Here is a 25,082-nt window from a genome sequence, read left to right as displayed (position 1 = left end):
CGTCCTAGCGATAAGACCATTCTATATAAAATTAAAGCTGACAAAATGTGCCACAAGATTGATTTAATTCAGTTTTTCGCTATCTCGCATAGTTTCCGGGATATCCGCGCTCGAAGTTCACTAATTGTGCTGAAGCTAGTCAAGTAAGGCAAAACACGTGAGGCAAAAATTTCTTTTTCACAATAAGTAACTTTGAGCTCGGATATCTCGGAAACTATGCGAGATAGCGTAAAACTGAATGGAATCAATCTTATAGCACATTTTGTCAGCTTTAATTTTGTATGGAATGGTATTATCGCTAGGACACATAGTTTCCGAGATATAAGTGGAAAACCGAAAAAGGTGACTTCTACGTGCCCCCCTGTAGCTCGCTCACCTCCCAGGAGTAGGGACTTTTAGTATGTTTACCTCCTGACTAGTCCAAACAAAGGCCCAAAGTTAAAAATTGTGTTCCTTCCATTTCCCTCTACGCCTCCCCTATGAGCATTCATTGACTGGACTATATGGCGTGCATAGTTAATCGGCGCTGTCCCACACAGAAAAAAGACAATCGAAAAGTGGGAGTACGGACGGCTGAGTGCTCGTAGAGTGCGTGTTGTGCGGCACACGAAAGGCGCAATCTCTCGGCTCGTAATTAAGAAAAACGAAGAGGCGAGGAACGCCGATGACGTTACTATCATTAAGTTTCCTCTCACCGGCATTCTACGTATAATGAGCTATTACGCCACACGTGATATTACCTGCAGGATACAAGAGAATATAAGTATGACGCGCGGTGGATGCAGGAAGCGTTGCTCGATGAAAAAGGAAAACAAAAACAATCGTCGTCGTAATCGGTTGAACAAGTCTGCGTCCGTGTCTCGCGACGGGAATTGATTGCCAGTGTCATCGCGCGTGATTCGTTGGACAATGATTTTATTCAGAACGATCGGTTGAATTTTCACGTCATTCAATTTCGCGGACGCTTTCGGTTTTCTACCGCGTCGACGACATCGATCTCGATCGCGGACTTCTAATTGTCCTTGGTGTTAACTTTAGTCTACACACCGGTGCATTTGTGTTTGTATACCGAGTGCTTGATTAAACACACACACTGCAGTTATTCTAAATCATTTTACATTATTTCATTTTTTGACACATCTGTGGAGGTACTTGGAAGTTAGACCTCTTGATGTTCCTAAAACTACCGATTATCAGTCGCTAGAAGCTGAGTAGTTGAATAACGATTTCGATATTCCAGATCAAATAATACTCGGGCACAGTCGACTGTATCAATGATTTCAAAACAAGGCATGCACTGCAATTTCTTATCTGTGATTCTAAATTTCAACTAACTGCAACGACGTTTAAAGTTCGTACTGTACCAAAACAGTTCCAACTACATTTCACTGAACGGTTTAACAGAATTGTTTGTGTCTAGGCATAATTTGTTACTAGAACTGATCTGGTTAATTTAATACGAATTTCTAAAAGCAAAAGCATAGTCTCTAACAAGAAGGATCGAAACAACCAGAGCGAGTATCCCGAACGAAAAAGTAAAAACTAGCGAGAAGAGACTTTCGACTGAAATTCGAGTGGGTAGAAAGTATCATTGGGAAGTGGGACCATTCGAATTTTCACTGCGTTAGATGATCAGGAGCGTAGTTTCTAGCAGCCGGTAAGAAAGAGCGCTCATTAAACCGTCCGGCGACGTCTCTGACGCGAGAAAAAGAAAAGCTGCTCCTACCTGTTGAATATCGTTCTCCGTAACAGCCACAGCTGATCCTCCCGTTCACGCACACACAAAATATCACTGTTCACCGTGATACAGTACGTATCTTAGTTCGAGTACATGGTCGTTGTAGGAGAGAGAGAGAGAGAGAGATAAACGAGCCGAGAAAAATCAGCGAACAGAGTCACAATTCGATGGATCCGATCCTCACGGGGATCGATCGATGATTCACTGGGCCGGCGATCTCCGGGCACGGGGGCTTCGAGAAAACGCGGCCATTTCGAGGTATCGAGGAGGAGCGTTCGTGGAAACGGTCCGAGATAAGATCGGGTCGATTTCGACAGGTGGTTGCGGTCGGGCACGAGGGATCCTGCAGCGAGAAGGATGCGACGGGGCCACGTCCAAGACTGACTGGCTCTCGGCTCGGCTCCGCTCGACTCGACTCGACTCACCTCGACTGCCTGGCATTGCAAAGCAGCCGCGAGCGAAAACTCACTTTACGCTCCCGCGGCCCCTTACGTTTGCCCCCCGCCCATTACCGGGCCGCCTGCGCCTGTTTGCCTGCTTTCTTGAGCCTGGCTCTGCTCGCTCGTTCGCCTCTGAATACCTGCCAGCTCCCCTCCGACCCCCTGCCCACTAACTCTACCTGTACCCCCTCCACAACAACCTCTCCCGTGTGCCGTGGAACTTGACGTCTTCTTGTGCTCTGGCTCCCTCTGACAGGCAGATCGGACGACATTCGGGTCACACCGATTCGCCACGAATTCACAGCGCACGGTATGACGCTACACAGCAAGGTCCAGCAATGCGTCGCAGGTCCGGGGCTCCTTCGCGACACTTATCTGTGGCGAATAACATGAGAAGAAGATGGAGATCGTTTAAATCGCTTGCGATACAGAGAAGAACGTTCAGAGCGGATGTAGAAAGTTTATTGGATACGAGGCACGCTTCAACGGACTTGGTCTTGAGATGGTGGGTTAGAAAGCGACAATTAACCGGGTCTTGATGTACTTGGTTCGAAAATGCTGCGGTATGCACAAAGCTATGGTACCGGTTGCCCTGTGGGGCGCTGTTCGGGTTCCGAGAGCAGCGGAGCCACGCCTACTCTTACTAGGGGTACGCCCACTGTGACTGGGAGGGGCTTCGGAGCAGTTCGAACATTAAAAATCTTTATTATGATGAAAGTATACATGTAAGGAATATTATAAATCACAATATAAATTTGTTTTTTGAATTTGTTTTCAGTACAGTAACATTCCTAATAACTTAACACTTTACTTACCGGAAGCCTATTAATAGGATTTTCAATAATTGTGCTGTACCAAAAGAAAGCATAGAAATTTTCTTTTACATAGCAATCTTACATTTAACTATTAGATGACGTTAGAGAGAGTGACATATTAGTTCACAATAAAAATTCCTGTTGCTACTGAAGGTTCCATTAAAAAATGTTTAGTCATGTACCATAGATTTTTCAAAATTGTGCAATAATCACCGGTCGGTAATGTGTTAAGGGTGCATCGTGTTTATCGGAATGTACAGTAATTCTTCAATCGATGTCCTGGGTCGCCTGTGCGATCGAAGTCCAGTGCCTACTCTCACTCCACTGCCGGCCAACGCCGCGCCGCACAATGGGCTAAACCGACGAAATCTGTGTCAAAATAAAGAACTTTCGATAGAAATGAGATAGAGCGATGAAATTTTTTTTAAATAAAAGCTGAAACTTTGCAGAATATGGGATAATTATGGAGATTGTGGTGCGAACGTTTTTTAACCTTGAAAGAATTCGTTAAACTTGCACAACTTCAAGAAAATTGTGATTTTTCCAAAACCATGCGCGGGAAAATTTTTTTTTTAACATGCGACACATCATTTCTGGTAGATTTTTTCACGCTGATTTCAAATCTGGTTTCAAAATTTGCCTACGACCTCAGGATATTGCAAAATCGATTTCTTGAAATTCTACATGTTTAACGAATTTTCTCAAGGTTAAAAAACGTTCGTACCATAATCTCCCTATTTTTACCATATTCTGCAAAGTTTCAGCTTTAATTTAAAAAACAATTCATCGCTCTACCTCATTTCTATCGAAAGTTCTTTGATTTTGTCTCCGATTTGGACGAAAGGTCCTACTGAGTGTAGGTCAAAGTCCCACATATCGACTCGAGTGAATCGAATTCTCAAACTTCTTAATTTTCATTATCGGTTTATGGGACTTTTACTAGCTTATTCCTGGCGTTCCTCTGATTAACATGACACCAAACACGATACAATTTCAACTGTATTTAGTGGTTTAATCGACGGTGAAAGTTTCGGGAGCAAGGAAGGACAGGGACAACGCGGGCCTTTAAACTGTGCCGGCGACGGCGACACGCTTCGGCCACGCGATCCTATTTCATTCTGTCCTTCTCTATGTTCGGCTCGTCGATTGAAGTCTCGGCGCGGTACACGCTGTCATAAAAAATAGCCTCCCTACACTATTGAAGTCCGTTCAAAACACGGGTGTTGGGACTTCGATCGAAGAATTACTGTAGTACAATGTGAAATTCAAATTGTTTCAAAGTTATAATAGTTTGTGTTTACCTCTTACATGTCGATTTGCTCAAAACAATAGGATAGATTATAAATCTGCTCCCATTCTGACATCGTTTGCTTCAAAGCATTGCCCCAGGGGGCAATCCAAGGCGCTCCAAGGATATAGAACGTTTCTTACCCTTATCTGGTCTATATCAAAATTACCATCGAATGCACGGATTTAAACAGGAATACTAATTCGAGACCCTGCTTGCAATGCAAACTTGAAAACATAATCTATAATTCCGTAATGGAAGTATAGCACACAGTTCGTTGTAGCATGTCTCAATAGAAATCACAGTCTCGAATCAGATTATACCATTTCATGCGAATACTTGTTGATCGGGGAATGCGTTGCACCTGTTGCTCGTACCGTAGGCATTGTGTACAAGATTCTTGACTTTATGAATCCGTTCGCGAAGTATGAAATCCGAATGCTCTCGAGATGGTGAAATAATATGTGACGTGGGGAGAAAAGGGAAGGGAGATCATAACCGCGCACTTGCATATATCGCGCGGATAATGTTCGCCCCTTATAGTTGCCAGCATATGGGCTGTTCGGTAACAATTATTCGAACTTGACATGCGTCATGGTTTCTGCCAGAAACGTAGCATTCCCTCTTCGACTAATTGATGTTTCTTTCTGTACATCATTTAAAACTAATTGAAGCCTTGAATTTGTATCAGATCATAGATTTGGTAGCCACATATTTTCAATTTTGAAATTTCAGTGGTTATGTAAATTTTATTTTATCACACATTGATTGAAACTTGATTGGAACAAATCCGATATTGGTACATGACCTTGATTTGACCCTGAAACAAATATCTTGCATCCGAACCAATTTAAATGAGTGTGGGCTTAAACATTTGTTACAAAATTCAGTAAACTTTAAAATAGTAGGATTAAATGGATCTAAATCAATATCTGGTCTTCGGCGTATTAAAATAATTAAGAAAAGCACCGAATGTAGACAATCTTTATGTTGTATAAAAATCCACAGTGGTTCGCAAAAATCTGATAAAGCGAGAAGGTCGGACAGAGAAGTGTTTACAATCGATTTGGGGCGTTCGTGGATCGAATCGAGCGGAGATCCGAATTGTTTTGAAATGGCGCATGGCGGCGCGCGAGGACGTCGCGCGAAATTCGCCGGTTGCTCAACGAGTTTGCGTTTTCTGGTCGCGGATATTTATGCAACTCAGCCTTCGCGTCGAATCGGTATTCCGATAGCGTCGTTACGCCGAGCGGAAACGAAATTTCATTGAATCGGTACACCACGCGTTTGTAGTAAGCGTGCTCTCGCGCGGCTGCATTATCGTCGATCGTATTTATGCCGGAGCTGGTTTCTTTTTAAATCGCGGCTGCGCTGAGCAAAATCCGCTCGATCGGAATGGAAAGCGGGCAGCGGTCGGACACGCGGCCTCAAGCACGGCCTGTGCAGTGTTAATTCGCGCCTTGGGCGGCGTGCAGATTGCCGAGCAAATCTACCGCGCGATCGTTTCGCTTTGCTCCCCGCTATTAAGCTGGATTATATCGGGCCGGGATACAGCATGGCCCGTTCGGAAATATCATAGCAACCAGAACATGAGCAGCCGTACAGATCGGTATCCAATCGTCCATGTGGTTTTCCAACGCCATATCTGACTCTCGACCGCGATCTCGCGATAGACAGTAGATTTCGAATCTGCATGCAAATTCTTTGTCTCGCGAAAATTGCAACGAGAAATTTATTCTGTTCTCTGGAATATTTCAAGAATAGAAGTAATATTCATTTCTGTTTGCTTACAGGTTCTCTTGCATTTTATGAATTCGCGGATCCTATGCGTGGAGGCACGCAGTTTAATTATAAGCAGCTAATTCTAGAGGGACTCCGGACAACTAAAAGTAAGGACGCTTTGCATTCATTTAACCCTCGGACAATGGACGATTTTGATAGCTATACTATAATTGGTAATGCTTAAGACCGTTCACAGCTCTAATTAATAAATATGTTTCTTCTATCGATCGTATTTGCTGTTAATACATTTTTAAATGCTTTCGGCGCAATGGTTCGATCGTTTATTACGAATTATAAAGCAATTTTGCTAATTGTCAAACAAAATCAACGTTTCGATCCTAGTTTGGATCTTTTTTGCGTCTGTAAAGTAAATATGTTATAATAATTTTACTTTACAGACGCGATTCAAATATGTTATAATAATTTTAAAAAACAGAACTATTGAATGATTATTCAATTATTCAATATAATCATTCAATAGTTCTGTTTTTTAAAATTATTATAACATATTTACTTTACAGACGCGATTCAAATAAATCTTTGAAAAGATCCAAACTAGGATCGAAACGTTGATTTTGTTTGACAATTAGCAAAATTGCTTTGTAATTCTAATTAATAATTTTTAAACATTTACTTTTGACCATATCTCGTGTGGACACATTAGTCTTTCCGATATCCCCAATGAAACAGCTACTCACTTAGTTTAATTGCCACAAATTCAGTACTTACAGTGGGTAACGAAAGTATTCGAACGCCCTTTAAAACAAAATTACTTTCTTATAATTGTACCAAACGACCTGATTTTTTATAATCAATTAGAAGTATTGGTTTATGAAATGATGTGCAAAGAAGATTTTGCTTAAATTATAATTTACAAGGTTATATGCAAAAATAAAAAAGGCATTTTTTAAAACTTTTTTATTTGGGCCCTTAATGAAAATTTAAAATATTTGTTTATGTAGATCTATGTTAGTTATACACATGCTGAAAATTTCATCGAAATCGGTTGACGCAGGAAAAAACGACACGCAACGAAAGATGTATTGTACAATATTGTGGATTTTAAGCAGAAGCTGATCAAAAGTTGCGCAAAACTACAATTTTCAACATTTTTAATCGCTTGTAGCTCATGTGTATGCGAATCGATTTTTATGAAATTTTCAGCATATGTATAACTAACATAGATCTACAAAACATATATTTTAAATTTTCATTAAGGGGGCCCAAATAAAAAGGTTTTAAAAAATGCCTATTTTATTTTTGCATGTAACCTTGTAAATTATAATTTTAGGAAAATCTGTTTTGCATATCATTTCATAAACCAATACTTCTAATTGATTATAAAAAATCAGGTCGTTTGGTACAATTATATAAAAGTTATTCTGTCTTAAAAGGCGTTCGAATACTTTCGTTACCCACTGACAAATGACAATTTGGATGTTCCCGGTTAAAAATGACTCCGGCACAGCGCTCGGGGGGTTAATTGATAATACTGTTTTCTATATAATTAACCCAGTCTTCTTGTGCACGGAGTTACTGTAGTTAGAAGTACCAATGTAGTGACAGAGGAACATTTTTATGTGACATTGATACATAGTACTAGATGATTTGAACTCTCAAATTTTCGAAAACGTCTTGATCTTTCTGAAAATCAGATTTATCTTCTGCAATTATCCAATACCTTTACAAATCGTTCTTATATACAGTGGATAACAAAAGTAAGTTAATACTCATATTTTCAATAATGAAATCGCGATAACAGTAATATTTATTCACTTACAAAAATAAACAAGCTGATTACATATTTAATGGTAATGTTGAAAACTAAATTTATCATGATAATCACAGTGATCTGAAGAGTTATCAAGATATTGATCTTTCTATGTATACTAAATATACAAAATTTGGTGTGCCAAAAGTAAGTTAAAGTATCGTTTTGCATTGTGATGGTGGTACTTATAGAGTTTTATGCGCTGATTGCGAATCTGCCCTTAATTTTTCTCCTGGACGAACAGTTCTTAAGAAACAAGGCTTCGAAAAAAAGAAAATATTTTTCAACTTTAAAAAATATTGTGATGGTATTATGAAAGATATTGAATTGTTCTTTACAGTAAAAGATTCTGTAGACTTTCCCGAATACAGTGATATCTAATCATCGCCAAATCATCGCCATTACAACATTAACAATAAGTTACCGCCAGTGGCGCTCACCACTAGCGCGATCTCAACATAAATCGTCAACTCATGCCGAGTGAAGATATTTTGCTTTCTGGTTCGGGAAAAAACGTCGACGTTGCAAACTTCAAAGGGTGATTTCCCAAGATAAAAGTCTGTTCTATCGCGTGGTATAGTTCAATTTTCCGCTGAACCCTTATTTTTTGAGATAAATTCAAAAATATCCTGGAAAGTTGCTGCAAAAGTGGTGTCTCTCTTTAATGATTGTTTAAACATGTTTAAACATTCATAATGTATTAGTATTAGATATCACTGTATTCGGGAAAGTCTTCAGAATCTTTTGCTGTAAAGAACAATTCAATATCTTGTATAATACCATCACTATATTTGTTTAAAGTTGAAAAATATTTTTTTTTTTTCGAAGTCTTGTTTCTCAAGAACTGTTCGTTTTAATAAAGAAAAAAGAAAGAACTGTTCGTCCAGGAGAAAAATTAAGGGCAGATTCGCAATCAGCGCATAAATTTGGCACACCAAATTTTGTATATTTAGTATAGAAAGATGAATATCTTGATAAATCTTCAGATCACTGTGATTATCGTGACAAATTTTGTTTTCAACATTACCATTAAATATGTAATCAGCTTGTTTATTTTTGTAAGTGAATAAATATTACTGTTATCGTGATTTCATTATTGAAAATATGAGTATTAACTTACTTTTGTTATCCACTGTAAATAGTTTGACGGACTAATCCGAGTCCAATTACAAATTCTCTCTGATCGGCTAGCACCGAAGTTCTCATTTTTTAATGAACCCTTTTGCGGCAAGTGACTCCATGTAATTGTTTTGTCATCGCGTGTTATTCATAGTTTGACATAAATCCATGCAAACCAATCCCTCCAGCACACGCTCGTATACCAACACGTGCGCTAGGTGAATGATCCATTCTCAAGCTCGACCCAGCTCCATGCATCGATGATATTTCGCGAGCTGTCGCGCTGGAAACGCTTAATTACTGAGTCACCTATAAGCTGTGGTTCTGCGAGCTGATGTTTACTGGAGCGATATGCACATACTAATCGTAGAATGGAAATGTTTGAAAACGATACGCAGCACGTAGAAGGAGGAATAGCGCGAGTAATCTTGTGTAACATGTTTGAACAAGCATTCGTGTTATTTTATTTTTATAAAGCTGCGTATGCTCGTTCGAATCGCATTCGTTCGTGCTAATCCTATATTAAATATTTAAATTCACTGCGGGACTTTTCTTGTTCTGCGTCTCGGAAAGCAAACACACGAGGGTGAACGTGCGTTAGTAGTAGAGGACGTCCGCTGTCAGACATCTGTCACAGAAGAATTTTTTCGTTGCCAAAAATTTGTTGATGTCTATAGCCTTTGTATTGAAAAACTACACATGTTAGATTACTTTGTTTGTACATGATGAATTGTTTTTTAAAATCTTGTTTTGCACTTTGTGGATAGACGTTGCTATATTAATCGAATTTGCTCTACGAACTGCTTCAAATTATTAGGTATGGGAATAAGTTTCCGCCCTTTTGGAGATGTCGTTGTACTTAAGTACCGATCGCGTATTTTATGGAACGTAGTACATGTTTTTGAAAGGTCTATGGCTAAGCTTCAAAACGCAGTTAGTGGCAATTGTTTCGAGCGTGAACAGCAGTCAATTTTTCGCGCGAAAAATGTCGACTTTTGTTGCAAGTAAGCAGCATTTGCGGCAAGTCATGTTGCATTATTTTGTTTTAAAGAAAGGTGTTATATATATTTATTATATATTTACGGGGACGATGCTCCATCAAATACAAAGATTGCGAAGGTGTGCCAAAAAATTCGAAGATACAGATTTCTCAACATTACTTGATGGAAATCCACGTCAAACACTTGCAGAAGTGTCAATTGAATTAAACCTCGATCGATCTACTGTCGGAAAACGTTTTCACGCTATGGGAATTGTTTATACGTTTCTTTTCAACAAAAAGGGGCGGAAACTTATTCCCATACCCAATATATGTAAATTTTTCTACCACAATCCAATTTCGTTACTATTTCCAATCTTCTAGAACACAAAACTTTCTAACAAATTTTTGAAATATTTTGGGCTGTAGACCCGCCTGTGAACACACACAGTATGCCAAAAGCTTCCTTTGGAAAGTAACCCGAAGCATGTATTTTATTGGGTAGTTAGCAGTCTGTCGATGCTGAAGTAGGAGGAGCTCACCTGTGGGAGTAGGCCACGTTCGATTAATAGCACATTGTGCTCAAAAAGAGGTATCGTGAGAGAAAACAACATTGTCCCGGACTCCGTGAATATTTTCATGTACCGTACGCGCATTTTTTCAATGTGCTTTTCTGACAACCGTCCAATAAAGTGTACAACTGTGCTTTAATTGTAATAATAGTACATGAAACCATTATAGAGTAGTTTCATGTTTGAGAAGCTAGAGGCAGTTCAGTTAAAATGTATTAAATGGTACCTGGTCGTAGATAATGGCACTCGTGTATCAGTTTCAGTTTAATAAGACAATTAAAAGATCAGAGAAATTTTTTATTTTGCATAAAGGTTCGCAGTCAGGTCCACGTTCCTTCCAGGCAGAGTTGGGCATTAATCGATTGAAATTTTAATCAAGATTGATTTATTGATGTGTACGATTAAAAAAGGTAATCATTGAAAGATCGACGATTGATTCAATTGATTGATGAAGTTACTCGTCAATCATGAGAATAAAAAAAGAAATCGTTGAAGAATCGGAGACTAATTTAATCAATTGTTGAAGTTAATCGCCACACGGTCTATCCATGAATTGTAATAGAGGGAGAGAGAGAGACAGAGAGCGGAATTTGGAGAATTGACAGAAATATATCTCGACAAAAACTCAGTTTACATATTTTTTAGTATGCATACAGTTTTGATTCCGTATCTCATTTCGATTGACGACTACAATTGAAAAGAATGTAATCGTTAACCGCAATTAACGACTAAAGTAGGAGTTTAATTGTTAATTGCGATTAACAATTGAAGTTGATTACATTTTTGCCCAACTCTGCTTCCCGGTGGCTTCGTAACAACCACGAGTCCGCTCCAGAATTCCTTAAAATTTTTATTCCGAACAGTTTAGAAACTAGTCGCACCTGCGGTAAACAAAAACTGTATCGGCGCTGATCGGTAACAGCAGAGATATCGACCTCATCCCTTATTTGCCAGAGGAAAGCCGGATTTTCCGGGCGTGTCGATCCCGAAGAACCGATCCGTTGGAGGGAGAGAACGCGGAGGCCGATGTACCTCTTGTCCTCGAAGCAAGTCGGAGAGCCGGAGAGCCGGTCAGAGGGAGAGGCCGCATTCCAAGCCACGGAGAAAGCCTCTCGCGCATTTAGCCACGGGATGACCGTCCAGAGGTCGCGTAAACGAGCTCCGTGGACCCGTTAGTTCGGCTCGCGGCATATCTAACCTGGAATTATCCGGTCTGATCGGTCCTTTTCACGGGTACCCGTACGCAACCGATTTCCACCAATGGCCCAGACGTTTCTGAATTTCGCCATATACCACCGCTTCCCAATCGTGGGAGATCTATTTCAGTTTATTCATTTGCTATCAAACATCTTAACCTCGGACGGTGGACCATTTTTAGAACTATATAATGTTCCGGACCATTCTCACGATTTTTAATCGTATATAACTCGTAAACCAATCAACCAATTCGGATGAAATTGTCAGTATGTATGTGAATTACATGAATCTACGAAACGTATTTTTCAAATTTTCGTTACGAGCCAAAATAAAAATGTACATCGTACATAAACATGTATATTCTATCTAGCTCGACAAAATGTGCCATCAATTATGAGACTATACATATAGTTATAAAAGCTATAAAAGCAATAGGCACGTAGTTGACTTATAAAAATTACAAGAGTTAATTTATTTAGACTTTGCGTGATTCTCATTATAATATCTGTAAATATGTTTCCTCTATCGATCGTATTTGCTGTTAATAAATTTTTAAATGCTTTCGGCGCAACGGTTCGATCGTTTATTACGAATTATAAAGACAAAACTAATTGTCAAACAAAATCAACGTTTTGATCCCAGTTTGAAACGAAAAGAAGATAGATTTAAAAGAACTGGTCCAATCAATTGGAAAAATACCGTTGTTATACCTTATGTTGAGAACATCTCGAATGACATAAAAAGGATATTACGAAGAGTAGGAATTCATACGATCTTCAGAATTCCAAATGATCTTAAAACCTTATTTCCACCTGTTAAAGACAAGCTACCACATTTAGAAAGTTGCAATATTGTATACTCAATACCTTGCTTGGGTTGTAGTCAAGTATATATTGGACAAACGTCCAGAAATTTAAAAACTCTTATCACAGAACACAAGCATAATATTTTCTTACTTCCACCACAACATACGGCTGTGACGACACATTCACTTGAAATGGATCATAAATTTGATTTTGAGAATGTCAAAATTATTGACAAAGAACAAAATTTACATCAAAGGTTACTATTAGAAACTATTCATATGATTAAACATCGCAGCGTAAACCTTAGGTATGAGACACCTAAGATACATGAATATTACGCAACATTACTAAACCAGTAATGTTCTATGATGAATTTTCCAATGAACTTTACTTTTGTCAAGATCTTAATTTATATAAAAAAAATTTTGAACCAGTTGTTTCTCACATACAATTAACTGTATGTAACTGATTCCAATAAAAGTGGAATGTTAATAACGATTTACCATCAAGGTATATTCGTAAGAGTGGATTTAAGAACATATTATGACTTTCCAAATTTACCGCCTTATATCGATTGATATAACCTAGATCGGTTTCAAATACGTTCGTACATCAGTATCTTGACAACAAGCATGTCCGACGCACGTAACACACGTGTTACACATTTATCATACATTTATTTTCCCAAAAGCAAATGAATGTGTCTTTATGAACAATATTTCTTATATTCAATCATTCAATAGTTCTGTTTTTTAAAATTATTATAACATATTTACTTTACAGACTAATACAGACGCGATTCAAATAAATCTTGAAAAAGATCCAAACTAGGATCGAAACATCGATTTTGTTTGACAGTTAGCAAAATTGCTTTATAATTCGTAATAAACGATCGAACCGTTGCGCCGAAAGCATTTAAAAATTTAATAATATCTGTGGTTGCCAGGAAAAACGCCGCATGTCACAATTTCAAAAAATTTCAGTTTATGCATTAATTGAGATCTATAGTATAGGATTTTCGTCTTTATCAGAAAGAAAGTCATCAAAATGAATTCGAAAGGCTTAAAAACATAATGCAATTGAACCGATATCTTATGGCAAAGCATCAGTGACCAAAACTTTGAACGGCAATATCTCGAAAGTGAAATTATATGACATGCGGCGTTCTTGCTGAGGACCACAACTATTAGTGCTTTAATAAAGATATTTATTAAGTCATTGCTTATGAAAGCATTTTCAGAATTTCATTAATAGTGAAATTAAAAAATCTATAACCGGTCATTTGACCGGTCGTGGTACGTTTAGTGTTAACACATTACCGACCGGTGATTATTGTATAATTTTGAAAAATCTATGTTACATGATTAAACACTTATTAATGGAACCTTCAATAGCAACAGTAATTTTCATTATGAACTAACAAGTCACCGTCAATAACGTCATCTAATAGTTTCATCTAAGATTGCAATGTAAAAGAAAATTTCCATGCTGTCTTTTGGTACAGCATAATTATTAAAAATCCTATTAATAGGCTTCCGGTAGGTAAAGTGTTGAGTTCTTTTAGTCCACAGTAAAGTTTTATTCTTCTGTTACCGTTATCTAGCCATTAGAGAAAATATAGCCGTGCAGTAGACATCAATTTTGTTTTTCTTATAGCATTATGATGAATGAGAAAGAAGTTTCGATTGCTGTAGCTGTAAAATAAAACATAACGGGTTAATATTCTGAATGTAGAATATTTCTCGTGTCAAAGGACAGCTTGTGGACGGTGAACTTGGTAATCATCCAGCAAGATTTCAGCGGGGACGCGTCGGGATCGGTAACCGATCGTTCGAGACGAATCTTCGGTGTTCGTACCGGGGAAAGTACGCCGCTGGAACGTTTGAGGACGTTCGGGTACACCTGCCGCAAGGTGACTGCATTCCATGCCGAGGTGAAACGTAAGCGGGATACCAAGCCGGAATGTATGTCGGATTTGCTGGAATACTTTACGAGCCGGCAGCAGCAGCAGCAGCAGCCGCGCCAGCAATTATATGGATTTCGCGTTTGCGCGCACGCGGATCGTTTGTTTTTGCGCGGCCGGCCTACTTGTGTCGCGTATGATTAACTTCGCGATTGAGCCTCTGACACGCTCGGCATCCGTGAAATCGTCGGGGAGCGGCGGTGGTCAGGTAAAATTTTGTCGATGTGATTTTCTGGCAAAGCCGAGATTCGCCCGCGACCCGCCGCGTTCCTTCCGATGATGATGAAATCCTCGGTAGAGTCACCGATCCCGAACACGTGGGCTCTCGTGGCTCGCATTCTACGATCAACGCTGCAAAATACAATTTAAGATGGGATTTTACGAGCAGAATTTATCAGACGTAATTAAGCTAACCCTTAGCGGGGTTCCGCCAGGGTGTTTTTTATTGTTATTTCAATTTATATAATATTATGTTTCGTTAGCCTGGACATAAACTACGAAAATTTCCGAACCTCCACAAAACAGATTTCTTTCAAAATCTTTTTTCATTTATCGGGATTGATAATGAGACACAGAAATATCTCAAGTAATGCTGGATCATTTAACTTCGCTAATGGTTTGCAGAATAAAAAGCAAAACGAAGTCGCATTGAATTAAAATTGATGTCATGTTTTAAATTTGTACAGAGCTTCATAAATAAGCTACTAAACGAAGGTCAGAAGAGAAAGAATGGATTTGTTAGAGGAACAAATAAGCTGGAAAAACGAGCAACGAGAATGAGACAATTGTACTGTCCTCGCTAATGGTTTGCAAAGTAAAAAGCAAAATGGAGTCGCATCGAGGTGGATTTTGTTTTAGAGGTCTTTACGAGCCAGTAAATGAGCGTGAGCAACAAGAAATATGAACTGTTGTCACCGTCCTTCTATTCAGACATCTTTCTCCATAGTCCTGGATCCAAGATGGGCGCCGCAGGGGATTCCACATTCTGATGGTTCCGCATTCTCAGCCGATAACGGTGAAAACCGATGCAGCTGATCATCCAGCGATTGTTCCGCGCTATTGTCTTCGTATTTCTTCCTCGGCCTATACTTTTCTCTATTTTCCTGTTGCATTCAAGATGGCTGGTGCATAGGAGAAAAAGAATTCCAGATGTGACGGTGGCGAATTGAAGCGTTCACCTGGTAATCTATGTTTAGAATCGACTCGAAACAAAAATATTAGAAATATCGGTTGCACTTGGACATAGAGCTTGAACGGCCCCGTTGCTTTCACTGATGTAGCGCAGTAACTGTTACCGGCTTTGTAACGACAGTGTTCGCAAGTTTGATTTTTTCCGGCTCGAAACAGGAATATCAGGGCATACGTTGGAATTCCTTGCATTCGTAATCTCCGATCGTACGAACGAGTTCCACGGTCCCGTTACCATCGGCAGTCCGTTGCACGCTCCGCCCGCTATCATTTGGGCGTTTGCCGGTCGCGGATGTTCCAGGATCAGTGAAACTACTAGGTACAGTCTTGCCTCGATCACTGTTGCAGCTTTAGGAGCTTGCGGCGGCGCGGCGCGGCGCCGCGAATCCGTAACGTTCCTCGCATCCTTCAGAGACTCGGCGCGACAGAGCTAGAAAGAGAACAAGTTGAGAGAGAACAAGGTTGGATTTCAGTAGGGTCCTCCAGAGAACCTCCAAGGAGGTGCTCTATTTACCTTTTTACGGTTCTAGGTCACCTTGAGAGTGCCACAATTTATTCTTATAAAAGAATGTAGTTAAAGACAGGAATTAAAAGGATGGACTTACAGAATTGGAATTAGAAGAATGTGGATAAAGCAAAAAGTGTTAAGCAACATTTGTATGTTTCTTCTTCTTTACAAAATTGCTGCACCTCTATGGTACCACCTTCACAAAAGAAATATGGAAACCATTTAGTACAAGTAGATTATGAATTTTTAAATGAATTAATTTTATTATCCTCGAGTAATTGCGTTTTTACTCGAACGTTTCAAGTAAACTGCGAGGTTGTGGACGGCACTTATCTGTGGCATGGTACCATAATTCATTTCGTTACTCGTAGAACTCCAACCATAGAATTTTACAAATAAATAATCAAAGCTATCTCGTTTGAAAAATGAGAAAATCGATTTGTTAAAACATTCATAGAATACCTCCTGGAGATGATGGGTAAAAATCAGCCGATTCTAGCAGGTGCTCGGACTCGAACAGACTAGTTATCGAGGCATCAGTGTACCCGCCGGGTCCGTGCCGGTAACCCAGCGTACCCGCCGTGGAACGCGTTCTCTTTCTGCACAGGGGCGAGTGACTCGCGAATGACTCTTGCGTGAATCAGACTCCGGTTAACGGGAAACTGCGATTCCATTCAACCACCTCCCCGTAATTTAAACCGGCCGCGTAAAATGAGATATGTGTGTACAGTGGCTCACGAAAGTGTCCGTACGCCGTTTAAAACAGTATAATTTTCTTGAAATCGGACCTAATGACCGGACTTTTTTTATTACCACGCTTACATTAGCTTGCCGAGTGTCGTTGTTGTTGTTGTTGTTGTTGTATGCGTCAAATCTTGTAATCGAATTTAAAACCACTTCCCGATGAGCTAGAGACTTGAAACTTTAAACATAGCTCAGAACTGGATGACAATGCAATATTAAAAAACAAATTTAAAAAAAATACTGTGCGTCTAAAAGAAAAAAATTTTAATATTAACCGTCACACTTCGCCGTGCGACGCTCGGTAGTATGTCATCATCGCGTTCAGCGATCCCCATTCCGCGCGCCAGCGCTCCCTACTCCACTACGAGTTCCCACTCCGACTCATCCCCACTCCACTGGCCCACAATTTCGGACTCCGTCAAGAGACGTCGTCTCTCGGAGTCATACCCCCATTCTACCTCGCGTATTTCCATATCTTGCATTTCTATATCTTACTATTTCATACCAGTATTACTATATCTTGCGTTCCATTTAAAGAAGACTGAAAAGTAGAAAATGAAAAAATATATTTAAAAAAACTGTTTAAAAACCACGCTTATATTAAAATGCGCTGAAAAGGAGAAAATAATTTTTTTAGACATTAGTGACTATAAATAAAAGCGTGGAGCGGCCCATGAAGATTACGTCAATATAGTTTAGCGCTCCACGCTTTTATTTATAGTCACTAGTAATGCCTAAAAACATTATTTTTTCCTTTTTAGTGCATTTTAATATAAGCGTGGCTTTTAATAAAGTTTTTTTATATATTTTTTAACAATTAGAAGTGTTGGTTTACTTGCGAAAAAGATTTTGACAAAATCGCAATTGGTAGGAATTACATGGGAAAATAAATCCGGCACTTTTTAAAACATTTTATTCCAGCCAGTAATTTAAAAATCAAAATATGCTTAAAATAAGTGTCTAGTAATCTTTTAAAGATCTTTTACGTAAGTCTAAAAAAAAGTAAGATTCTTTGATCCAATTTCGAAAGAGTTATTCTCTTTTGAAGGGCGTTCGAATACTTGCGCGAGCCACTGTATGCTCGTACATCAGGCCGCGGCGATTCGCTCTGGATATTAATCGGCCCCATAGAATACCGTCGCGGGGTCCCCCGAGATCTAATTTCATTTTAATCATCGACAGCCGCGACGAGCAACAAGACCGTTTAATTTACTCGAGGGCGAGCCGCGCATCCCACGGAACGTCCGATCGGCGACGTGCCTTTGATTCTTTGGTAATGACCGCGATGCCGGAAGCGTTGTGAGTAATTGTACCCCTTGAAGAACGTGCCGGATACCTTGGTACTCGAGTTTCTTTATACCGAGTGCTAAAGAGGGCTCCCCGCTGCGACCGTTCCGAAAAAACGAGTTCTCGAACATGCGTCTTCTTGCGGTTTTATATTTAACTCTTTACCCTCGAATGGCACCGACGTGCTACCAAAAATTATCATACTTAATTGCATTTCACCCATTTCTTCAGTTTGTAATCTTGTCAGCCTGGTTACAAGCTATACTTTATTTTCAGTCTGATAAATCTCAAGTTGACATACTTGACGATTACGAAGCAGATGTTTCTGATTTTACGATCCTAGATGATCCGACTGCGTATCTTTGTGCAAAATAAAATTTGTATCATTGCTAATCTTAATATGTTGAAAATAATGTATCGTAATAATGTTCTTTCAATCTAATCTTTAATTAGGAGCACTGGAAAGGTCAAAAGGTGTCTAGAAGAAGTGCTTTTAAAATTTCCTTCTTGTTGTTTGTCATATAAAAATATTAACATTGGCCAGAGAACAAGTTTCATTGACAATGTGATTTTTAATAATTCTGATTAGCCGTGTCTAGCCATTATTTCACACTTTACAGCCATATGGTTTACATAAAAAATGTGTAGCCCAACATTAAGATTTCTACTGAAAATAATGATTTACTACATAAATTACGATACGAGTGCCCCTCTTGCAGCGGACCCCTCGATCAGAAATCTCAACAAGAAACCGTTTTGTAACCGTGAAATGATTTCAGTAATTCAAAGAAGTGTGCTCTTACAATTTCCATAAGACGTTAAGTCATCGCCAACTATTTTAATTGTTGATGGTTCTAGATTGAATCGCAGCGATTCGTTTTTCCGCGATTGCGAGTTACGTCTTTTTCTACGGCAAAAGGAACTTCACGATGTTAACAAGAGATCGTTTCAATCTTGCGCACGGTTCGATTGCGATCGATCTATCCATAGCGATGTCTCGAATAAGATTTCTCGGTCAGATAGCGATTCCGTGGACGTGTTACATAAATCGTTGTGGTTGCGTGCCGCGGAGGGCCGTAAGGAATGCCCAGTGTGGCAACGTGGAGGGGAATGAATTTTTGATTCCGTCCGTGGCATATGTTGCCGTGACAGTGTCGTCATTAGTCATTAGCCGAGGTGCCAAATGTATATAGAATAGCAAGCGGTTGCGTGCGCGGCGCTGAAAATTATGGTCGCCTGGACACCGTGTCCCTCCGGGGACATTCGTTATCGTTGACCACTAGCGACTTGTATAGTCGCACGCGCACTTGTTATACCTTTTCCGACAAATTAATGTGGGGCAAGTATATTGCCCGGGCAAAATGGCAAAATTCCGACGTATCGGGGTACTCAATGAAACTGCTCAAATTAGTTTCGCAATCATAGTGATTTAGCTACTGGTTTCCCTTGCGGGGAGGCGGTTGCAAAACATAGTCTGTTCGTTCATTCATAAGACAAATTTTTTAAATTGATCCTCGCGTGACCCAGCCACCGTACAACAGTCAGAGAGAGGTAGTCGAGATCCACACCAAATGAGGTGAAAAAATTACCCTCCCTCTGCCAGCACCGGATTATTCACGTGACAGAAATGTAACGCGTCATGTGATCGGGCGGAAGAATGGGAGATTAGCGTCGTAGAAGGGGAAGGTAGAGTGGGGAAGACAAGTCATAATCTGGCGACTCTAATGAACACGAATGTTGTGGGTCACCGCAGACTCAGCCATCGTCATGCGAGGGTTAAACAGAATTCATCATTTATCTATTATAATATTGGGTTAACAAGAAAGTACTTTCGGTATTTTAAGGTCAAATAAAACCGAATTTCTTTATTCAGGCGATGAAGTTTAATCAACCCACCAAAAACATACTGTAAACAGGAGCCAAGTTCCTATGGCCTTAAAAAGTTGTGAGGTCAAAGAAAATACGGCCAGGTTCGTTAGCTTAGAAATACCTCTTGCAATACTGAAACAAGTGTCTGTAGAAATTAGTTTAAAAGAACGCTATTTAATCTTTAAAGAGTTACATGGAGGGCTAAATTATTCAAACTTGGCCGCTACCTAACACCTTTTATGGCCATTGGTTTAAAAAGTAACGGCCAAGTTTGAATAATTTAGCCCTCCATGTAACTCTTTAAAAATTCAATAGCGTTCTTTTAAACTAATTTCTACAAACGATTGTTTCAGTATTGCAAGAGGTATTTCTAAGCTAACGAACATGGCCGTACTTTATTTGATCTCACAACTTTTTACAGCTATAGGAACTTGGCTCCTGTTTACAGTATGTTTTTCTTGGGATTTCATCAATTTTTGTTGAAATTTCATCAATTATCAAGTACGTATCAAAGAAAAAAAATACTTTTCTAATCTACAAGACAAAATCCAAATTCAATGTATCGAAGATTAACACTCCGCCGTCACCGCTCGGATCCGTTTACCCCCCCGCCGCTATAAACGATGCTCGATGCAGTTTCTTTTGTTTACGTTTGAGCGATTGTTTTTTTCATCAGTATTTGTTGCGACTTCGAAGCTAATAAAACGTATACTTATTAGTCCAGTCAATGAATGCTCATAAGGGGGGCGTAGAGGGAAGGAACACAATTTTTAACTTTGGGACTTTGTTTGAACTAGTTAGGAGGTAAACATACTCCAGTGCCTACTCCTAGGAGGTGAGCGGGCTACAGGGAGGCACGTAAAAGTCACCTTTTTCGGTTTTCCGCTTATATCTCGGAAACTACGTGTCCTAGCGATAATACCTTCCAATACAAAATTAAAGCTGACAAAATATGCTATAAGATTGATTGCATTCAGTTTTTCGCTATCTCGCATAGTTTCCGAGATATCCGATCTCAAAGTTACTTATTGTGAAAAAGAAATTTTTGCCTCACGTGTTTTGCCTTACTTGACTAGCTTCAGCACAATTAGTGAACTTTGAGCGCGGATATCTCGGAAACTATATATATAAAACTATAAACTATATATATAATTAGTGAACTTTGATAGCGAAAAACTGAATTGAATCAATCTTGTGGTACATTTTGTCAGTTTTAATTTTGTATGGAATGGTCTTATCGCTAGGACGCATAGTTTCCGAGATATACGCGGAAATATACCTTCTACGTGCCCCCCCCTGCACCCCGCTCACCTTCTAGGAGTGAGGACTTTCAGTATGTTTACCTCCTCACTAGTCCAATCAAAGACCCAGAGTTAAAAATTGTGTTACTTCCATTTCCCTCTACAACTTTCCGTTGACTGGACTAGTATACTTACGTATGTAATGCTGCTATGTTCTATCCTACGTACCTATTTCGTAATGTTTTTTTTTCCATACAACCCCTTTAAGGTGCAAAATTTCAAATTTTTATAATTATTTCTTTGTGTGTTTGTTATGGTGGACCTAGGTACCAAATTTCAAGCTTGTAGGTCAATGGGAATTACCCAAAAGGTTTTAATGTTCTGTCAGTTAGCCAGTCAGTCAGTCAGTTAGTGACAAATTTAGCAATTTTGAGGTTCTACATCTCGGAACCTACTAATGTTGGGGGATTAATGTTTTGTCAATATTGTGACATGATAGCATTTAACAAGTGTACGAAATTACATCTGTCCATCTGCCTCCAGTGCCGAGTTTTAAGCATCTAAAAAACGGCTAAGTCGTTTCATATAAAAGGAGGTAGTGCGAGAACTTGATAAAAACTTAGATAAAATATTTTCTTATTTATCCTTTTTGGCAAAAGATCATCGAACAGAAGGGAAAATATGTTATTCATTAATGTTGATTTCTTGAATAAAAAAAATTGGACTCTATCTCACCTTAAAATACCGAAATTACTTTCTTGTCAAGCCAATAGATATACAAACGAGATATATCTCAATCTAGCATCTCCAGAACATCATTTTATTATTCGTGACAATCAAACTAAATTCGCAGTTGTTCAATGCAATGCAACGAGATCAATGTGTACCACAATTACTACTTGACAGACATACTTTAAAAAATTGGTGGGTGTTTAAGGGACCTAATTCAGGAACCAAAAATGTCCATTTTCAAAGATCAAATTTTTCTTTGAGAAAATTGTACCAACCGTACCACGACCGGTTTCACATTTTTTGCTTTACAATTATTACAGAGATCTTATCATTTTTGTAAAGCAATTTACATCTCCGTCATATTTTGTACGGAACGGTTAATGTCGAGAAAAATTGCAGAGGTTCCGAGCGCGTCTAGAATTAAAAAATCGGTTATTCGGTCCGGGAAGATTCCACATCGGTTTACAGTAGCCTGCGTTACGCGTTCCAGGAGGATTCCGTGAAAACGAGCATCCACGCGAGAGTGCGTTCTCTTTCAGGCGTGTACGACAGGTACGAGTCAGCAGCCGGTGCCGCATTTACGCGTTATAGTTGCGTAACCACGGCCTAGTTCGCGTACTACGCGACTTTAATATTCGCCATGCAATTTTGCCTCGCAGGAACAATAAACGATATTCAACGGTACTAATTAAAACGTCGACTGCCGCGTCGTCGCGAGCGACGCTACTATTTGTCCCGACTCGAGAACTAACTATGACAAATGTGATCTTTATTTGGAGACTCGAAAGAATTTGCTTTCTTTACACAAATCATCTCGGTCTTAAAATACTTTCACAGTAATTGGCCCGATCGTCACTAATTCCATTGCACTCTGTTGTATGCTTTACGTTTATAATAATTACATTTTACCTTATTAGATCTTTCCTAATTCTACTGTATAACTAAATTATTGCAATGCTAGTGTAATTAAATTGTTGCTAAAAAATTTTAACAATAATATTCCGTCAAGAATCTAATACGTCGATGCAACTTCTCTTTGAACAGCTGACAATTATAACCATCTTCCTTATTTAGATCATGTCGCTGTTCCGGAAGTATAATGACACAACTGCAAAAATTGAAATTTTACAGGACAAGCAAAAGAAAAATAATTCCAATTGGTCTTAATAGAATGGCCTATAGATTCGGTTTAATTCTTCTATGAGAGTAGTTTATAGACATTGAGGGTTATTATTGCAACTTTTAAGTTATTTCAATTTATAAAATAATAAATACCAGCCTCGAGTTACATTATATGTCGATTTACAAACATCTAGTAAATGCATTTTTGAGCCTGCCAACACAATTTACAGTTGCGTCATTATACTTCCGGAGCAGCGATGTAATCGTCATCTAAATAAGGAATTCAACATTTTGAAAATATCATCCAAATTGAACTTTTGGAAATTGATTTTAATTGTCAGCTGTTCGAAGAGAAGTCGCTTCATGTATTAGGTTCTTGACGAAGTTTTAGTTCAAATTTTTTCGCGATAATTCAGCACAAAATTGAATAATTTTGAACGACGTCTTTCTTTCATTTGAATTGGTAATTATCCTCGATTCTCGTTTCTGTTGATAATCTACGTTTGCACAAACATTGAACTATTTAATAATAATATTAAACACGAGATGAAGACACTACTGTTTCTCCAGGTTGCTATAAAAACCAGAAAAACAGAATTAATCGTGGCCCCCGGCGAGAGTATCGTTCTAATCAGGTCACAATAAGAAGTCTCTCTATCCAACCATGAGAATTTATGCTTATGTAACGCCGGGGTACCTGTCCGCGGTACACCGGGGTTAACGTGACATAATCGCGTCATTCTCGGTCTTCGCTCGGGCTCGCATCCTTTGAATTGCTTCTGGCACGTTCGGCGATTAGTCAATACAGAAAATGTACGATACGTGAGTGGGCGTTGCGTGCCTATATGCTAATGCCGATCTTTCGTAACGCGGCCGGAGGATCCTCGATTGGAAAAGTGGTCTCTCGTGGTTCTCTAATGGACGGCGTGGCTCGTTCCTCCGATTCCTCCGACGATCCGTCATAGACAAGATCTCCGTGAAACACGCGCGCGCGCGAGCTCTCTGGAGAAAGCAAATCCTGAGAGAGAGAGAGAGAGAGAGAGAGGGGGAGAGAGAGAGAGAGAGAGGGAGAAAGAAAGAGAGAGACTTTACGAGGCTAAAAGACGACCGCGGGAGATAGTAGCGTAACAAACGTCTGGCCCCCGGGAGAAACCACTTTCGCTCTTTTCGCCACTCGCCCGTGCGTTTTCATTTTTTTTCCAACGATAGACTCGGCCGCGCGAAACCTCTGCTAGCTTTTTTGCTCCCTCTTCGACCGAAGAGTGGTGGCAATTATTTTAGACAAGGTAAACATACGTATGCATTCATTAATTTTATCGAAATCGTCCCAAGAAAGCATGTTTTTCTTCTAACTTCTAAGGAGAAAGCCCCAACCATTCTTATTATAAACCATCCTGTGAACATTTTTCTAAAAGGAAGATGTTATACCGAAATCATTCCGAGAATATATGTTCATGAATATATGTATATTCTGTTCCAATTTCAATCATTTTTATTACTAGACTGCGGATTTTATAAATTTACGACAAAAATTGGTGGATTTAATTTAAAACAGTAAAAGCATTAAGACAATTTAAGAACGCCCATATGTTATTCTCGATTTATTAAAATTGTTGAAAATAGAAAGAAAGTTTTATATGGCTTCTGTGTCTTGCAATTGATGAAGACAATTTTTATATTGCATAAAGATCCGCAGTCTATTTATTACATTCTTTTCTGGTTGTGGTAACAGCATCTATTGGACATTTTTTAAAACGAGGATATTATACGTATGTATTTTAATTGCTTCTACCGAAATCATTCAGAGAATGTGTGTTTCTGTTTTAATCTCTGAGGAAAAGGCTCCAGCCATTTTTATTACATTCTTTTCCGCTTATGGTAAAGAATACTGCACCTTTTTGGACATTTTTCAAAACAAAGA

General features: G+C 39.1%; 2 protein-coding genes across 7 annotated transcripts in view; one reads left to right on the top strand and one right to left on the bottom strand.

Moving 5' to 3' along the window:
- The window catches only part of Nahoda (DOMON-like domain-containing protein nahoda), a 46,746-nt gene extending 44,466 nt beyond the window's left edge, over positions 1 to 2,280 (bottom strand). For 3 of the 5 annotated variants that reach the window (XR_013009554.1, XM_076429880.1, XM_076429879.1), the window contains exon 1: positions 1,727 to 2,280. The gene's annotated coding sequence lies outside the window, so the exon portion shown is untranslated. The remainder of the gene's footprint in view (positions 1 to 1,726) is intronic. The other 2 variants (XM_076429878.1, XM_076429881.1) reach the window with 2 other exon arrangements.
- LOC143211859 (histone-lysine N-methyltransferase SETMAR-like) overlaps positions 1 to 25,082 on the top strand; it is a 266,618-nt gene that overhangs the window by 1,956 nt on the left and 239,580 nt on the right. Inside the window, exons 1-2 of one of the 2 annotated variants that reach the window (XM_076429916.1) lie at positions 4,227 to 5,890; positions 6,075 to 6,170. The gene's annotated coding sequence lies outside the window, so the exon portion shown is untranslated. Of the gene's footprint in view, positions 1 to 4,226; positions 5,891 to 6,074; positions 6,171 to 25,082 lie in introns of those variants that run through there. The other variant, XM_076429915.1, reaches the window with a different exon arrangement.

The sequence above is a fragment of the Lasioglossum baleicum genome, chromosome 9, assembly GCF_051020765.1.
Source record: "Lasioglossum baleicum chromosome 9, iyLasBale1, whole genome shotgun sequence".
Classification (NCBI taxonomy): Eukaryota; Metazoa; Arthropoda; class Insecta; order Hymenoptera; family Halictidae; genus Lasioglossum; species Lasioglossum baleicum.
The sequence above is the reverse complement of the archived record's forward strand: the minus strand, read 5'-3'. Positions and strand labels throughout refer to the sequence as shown.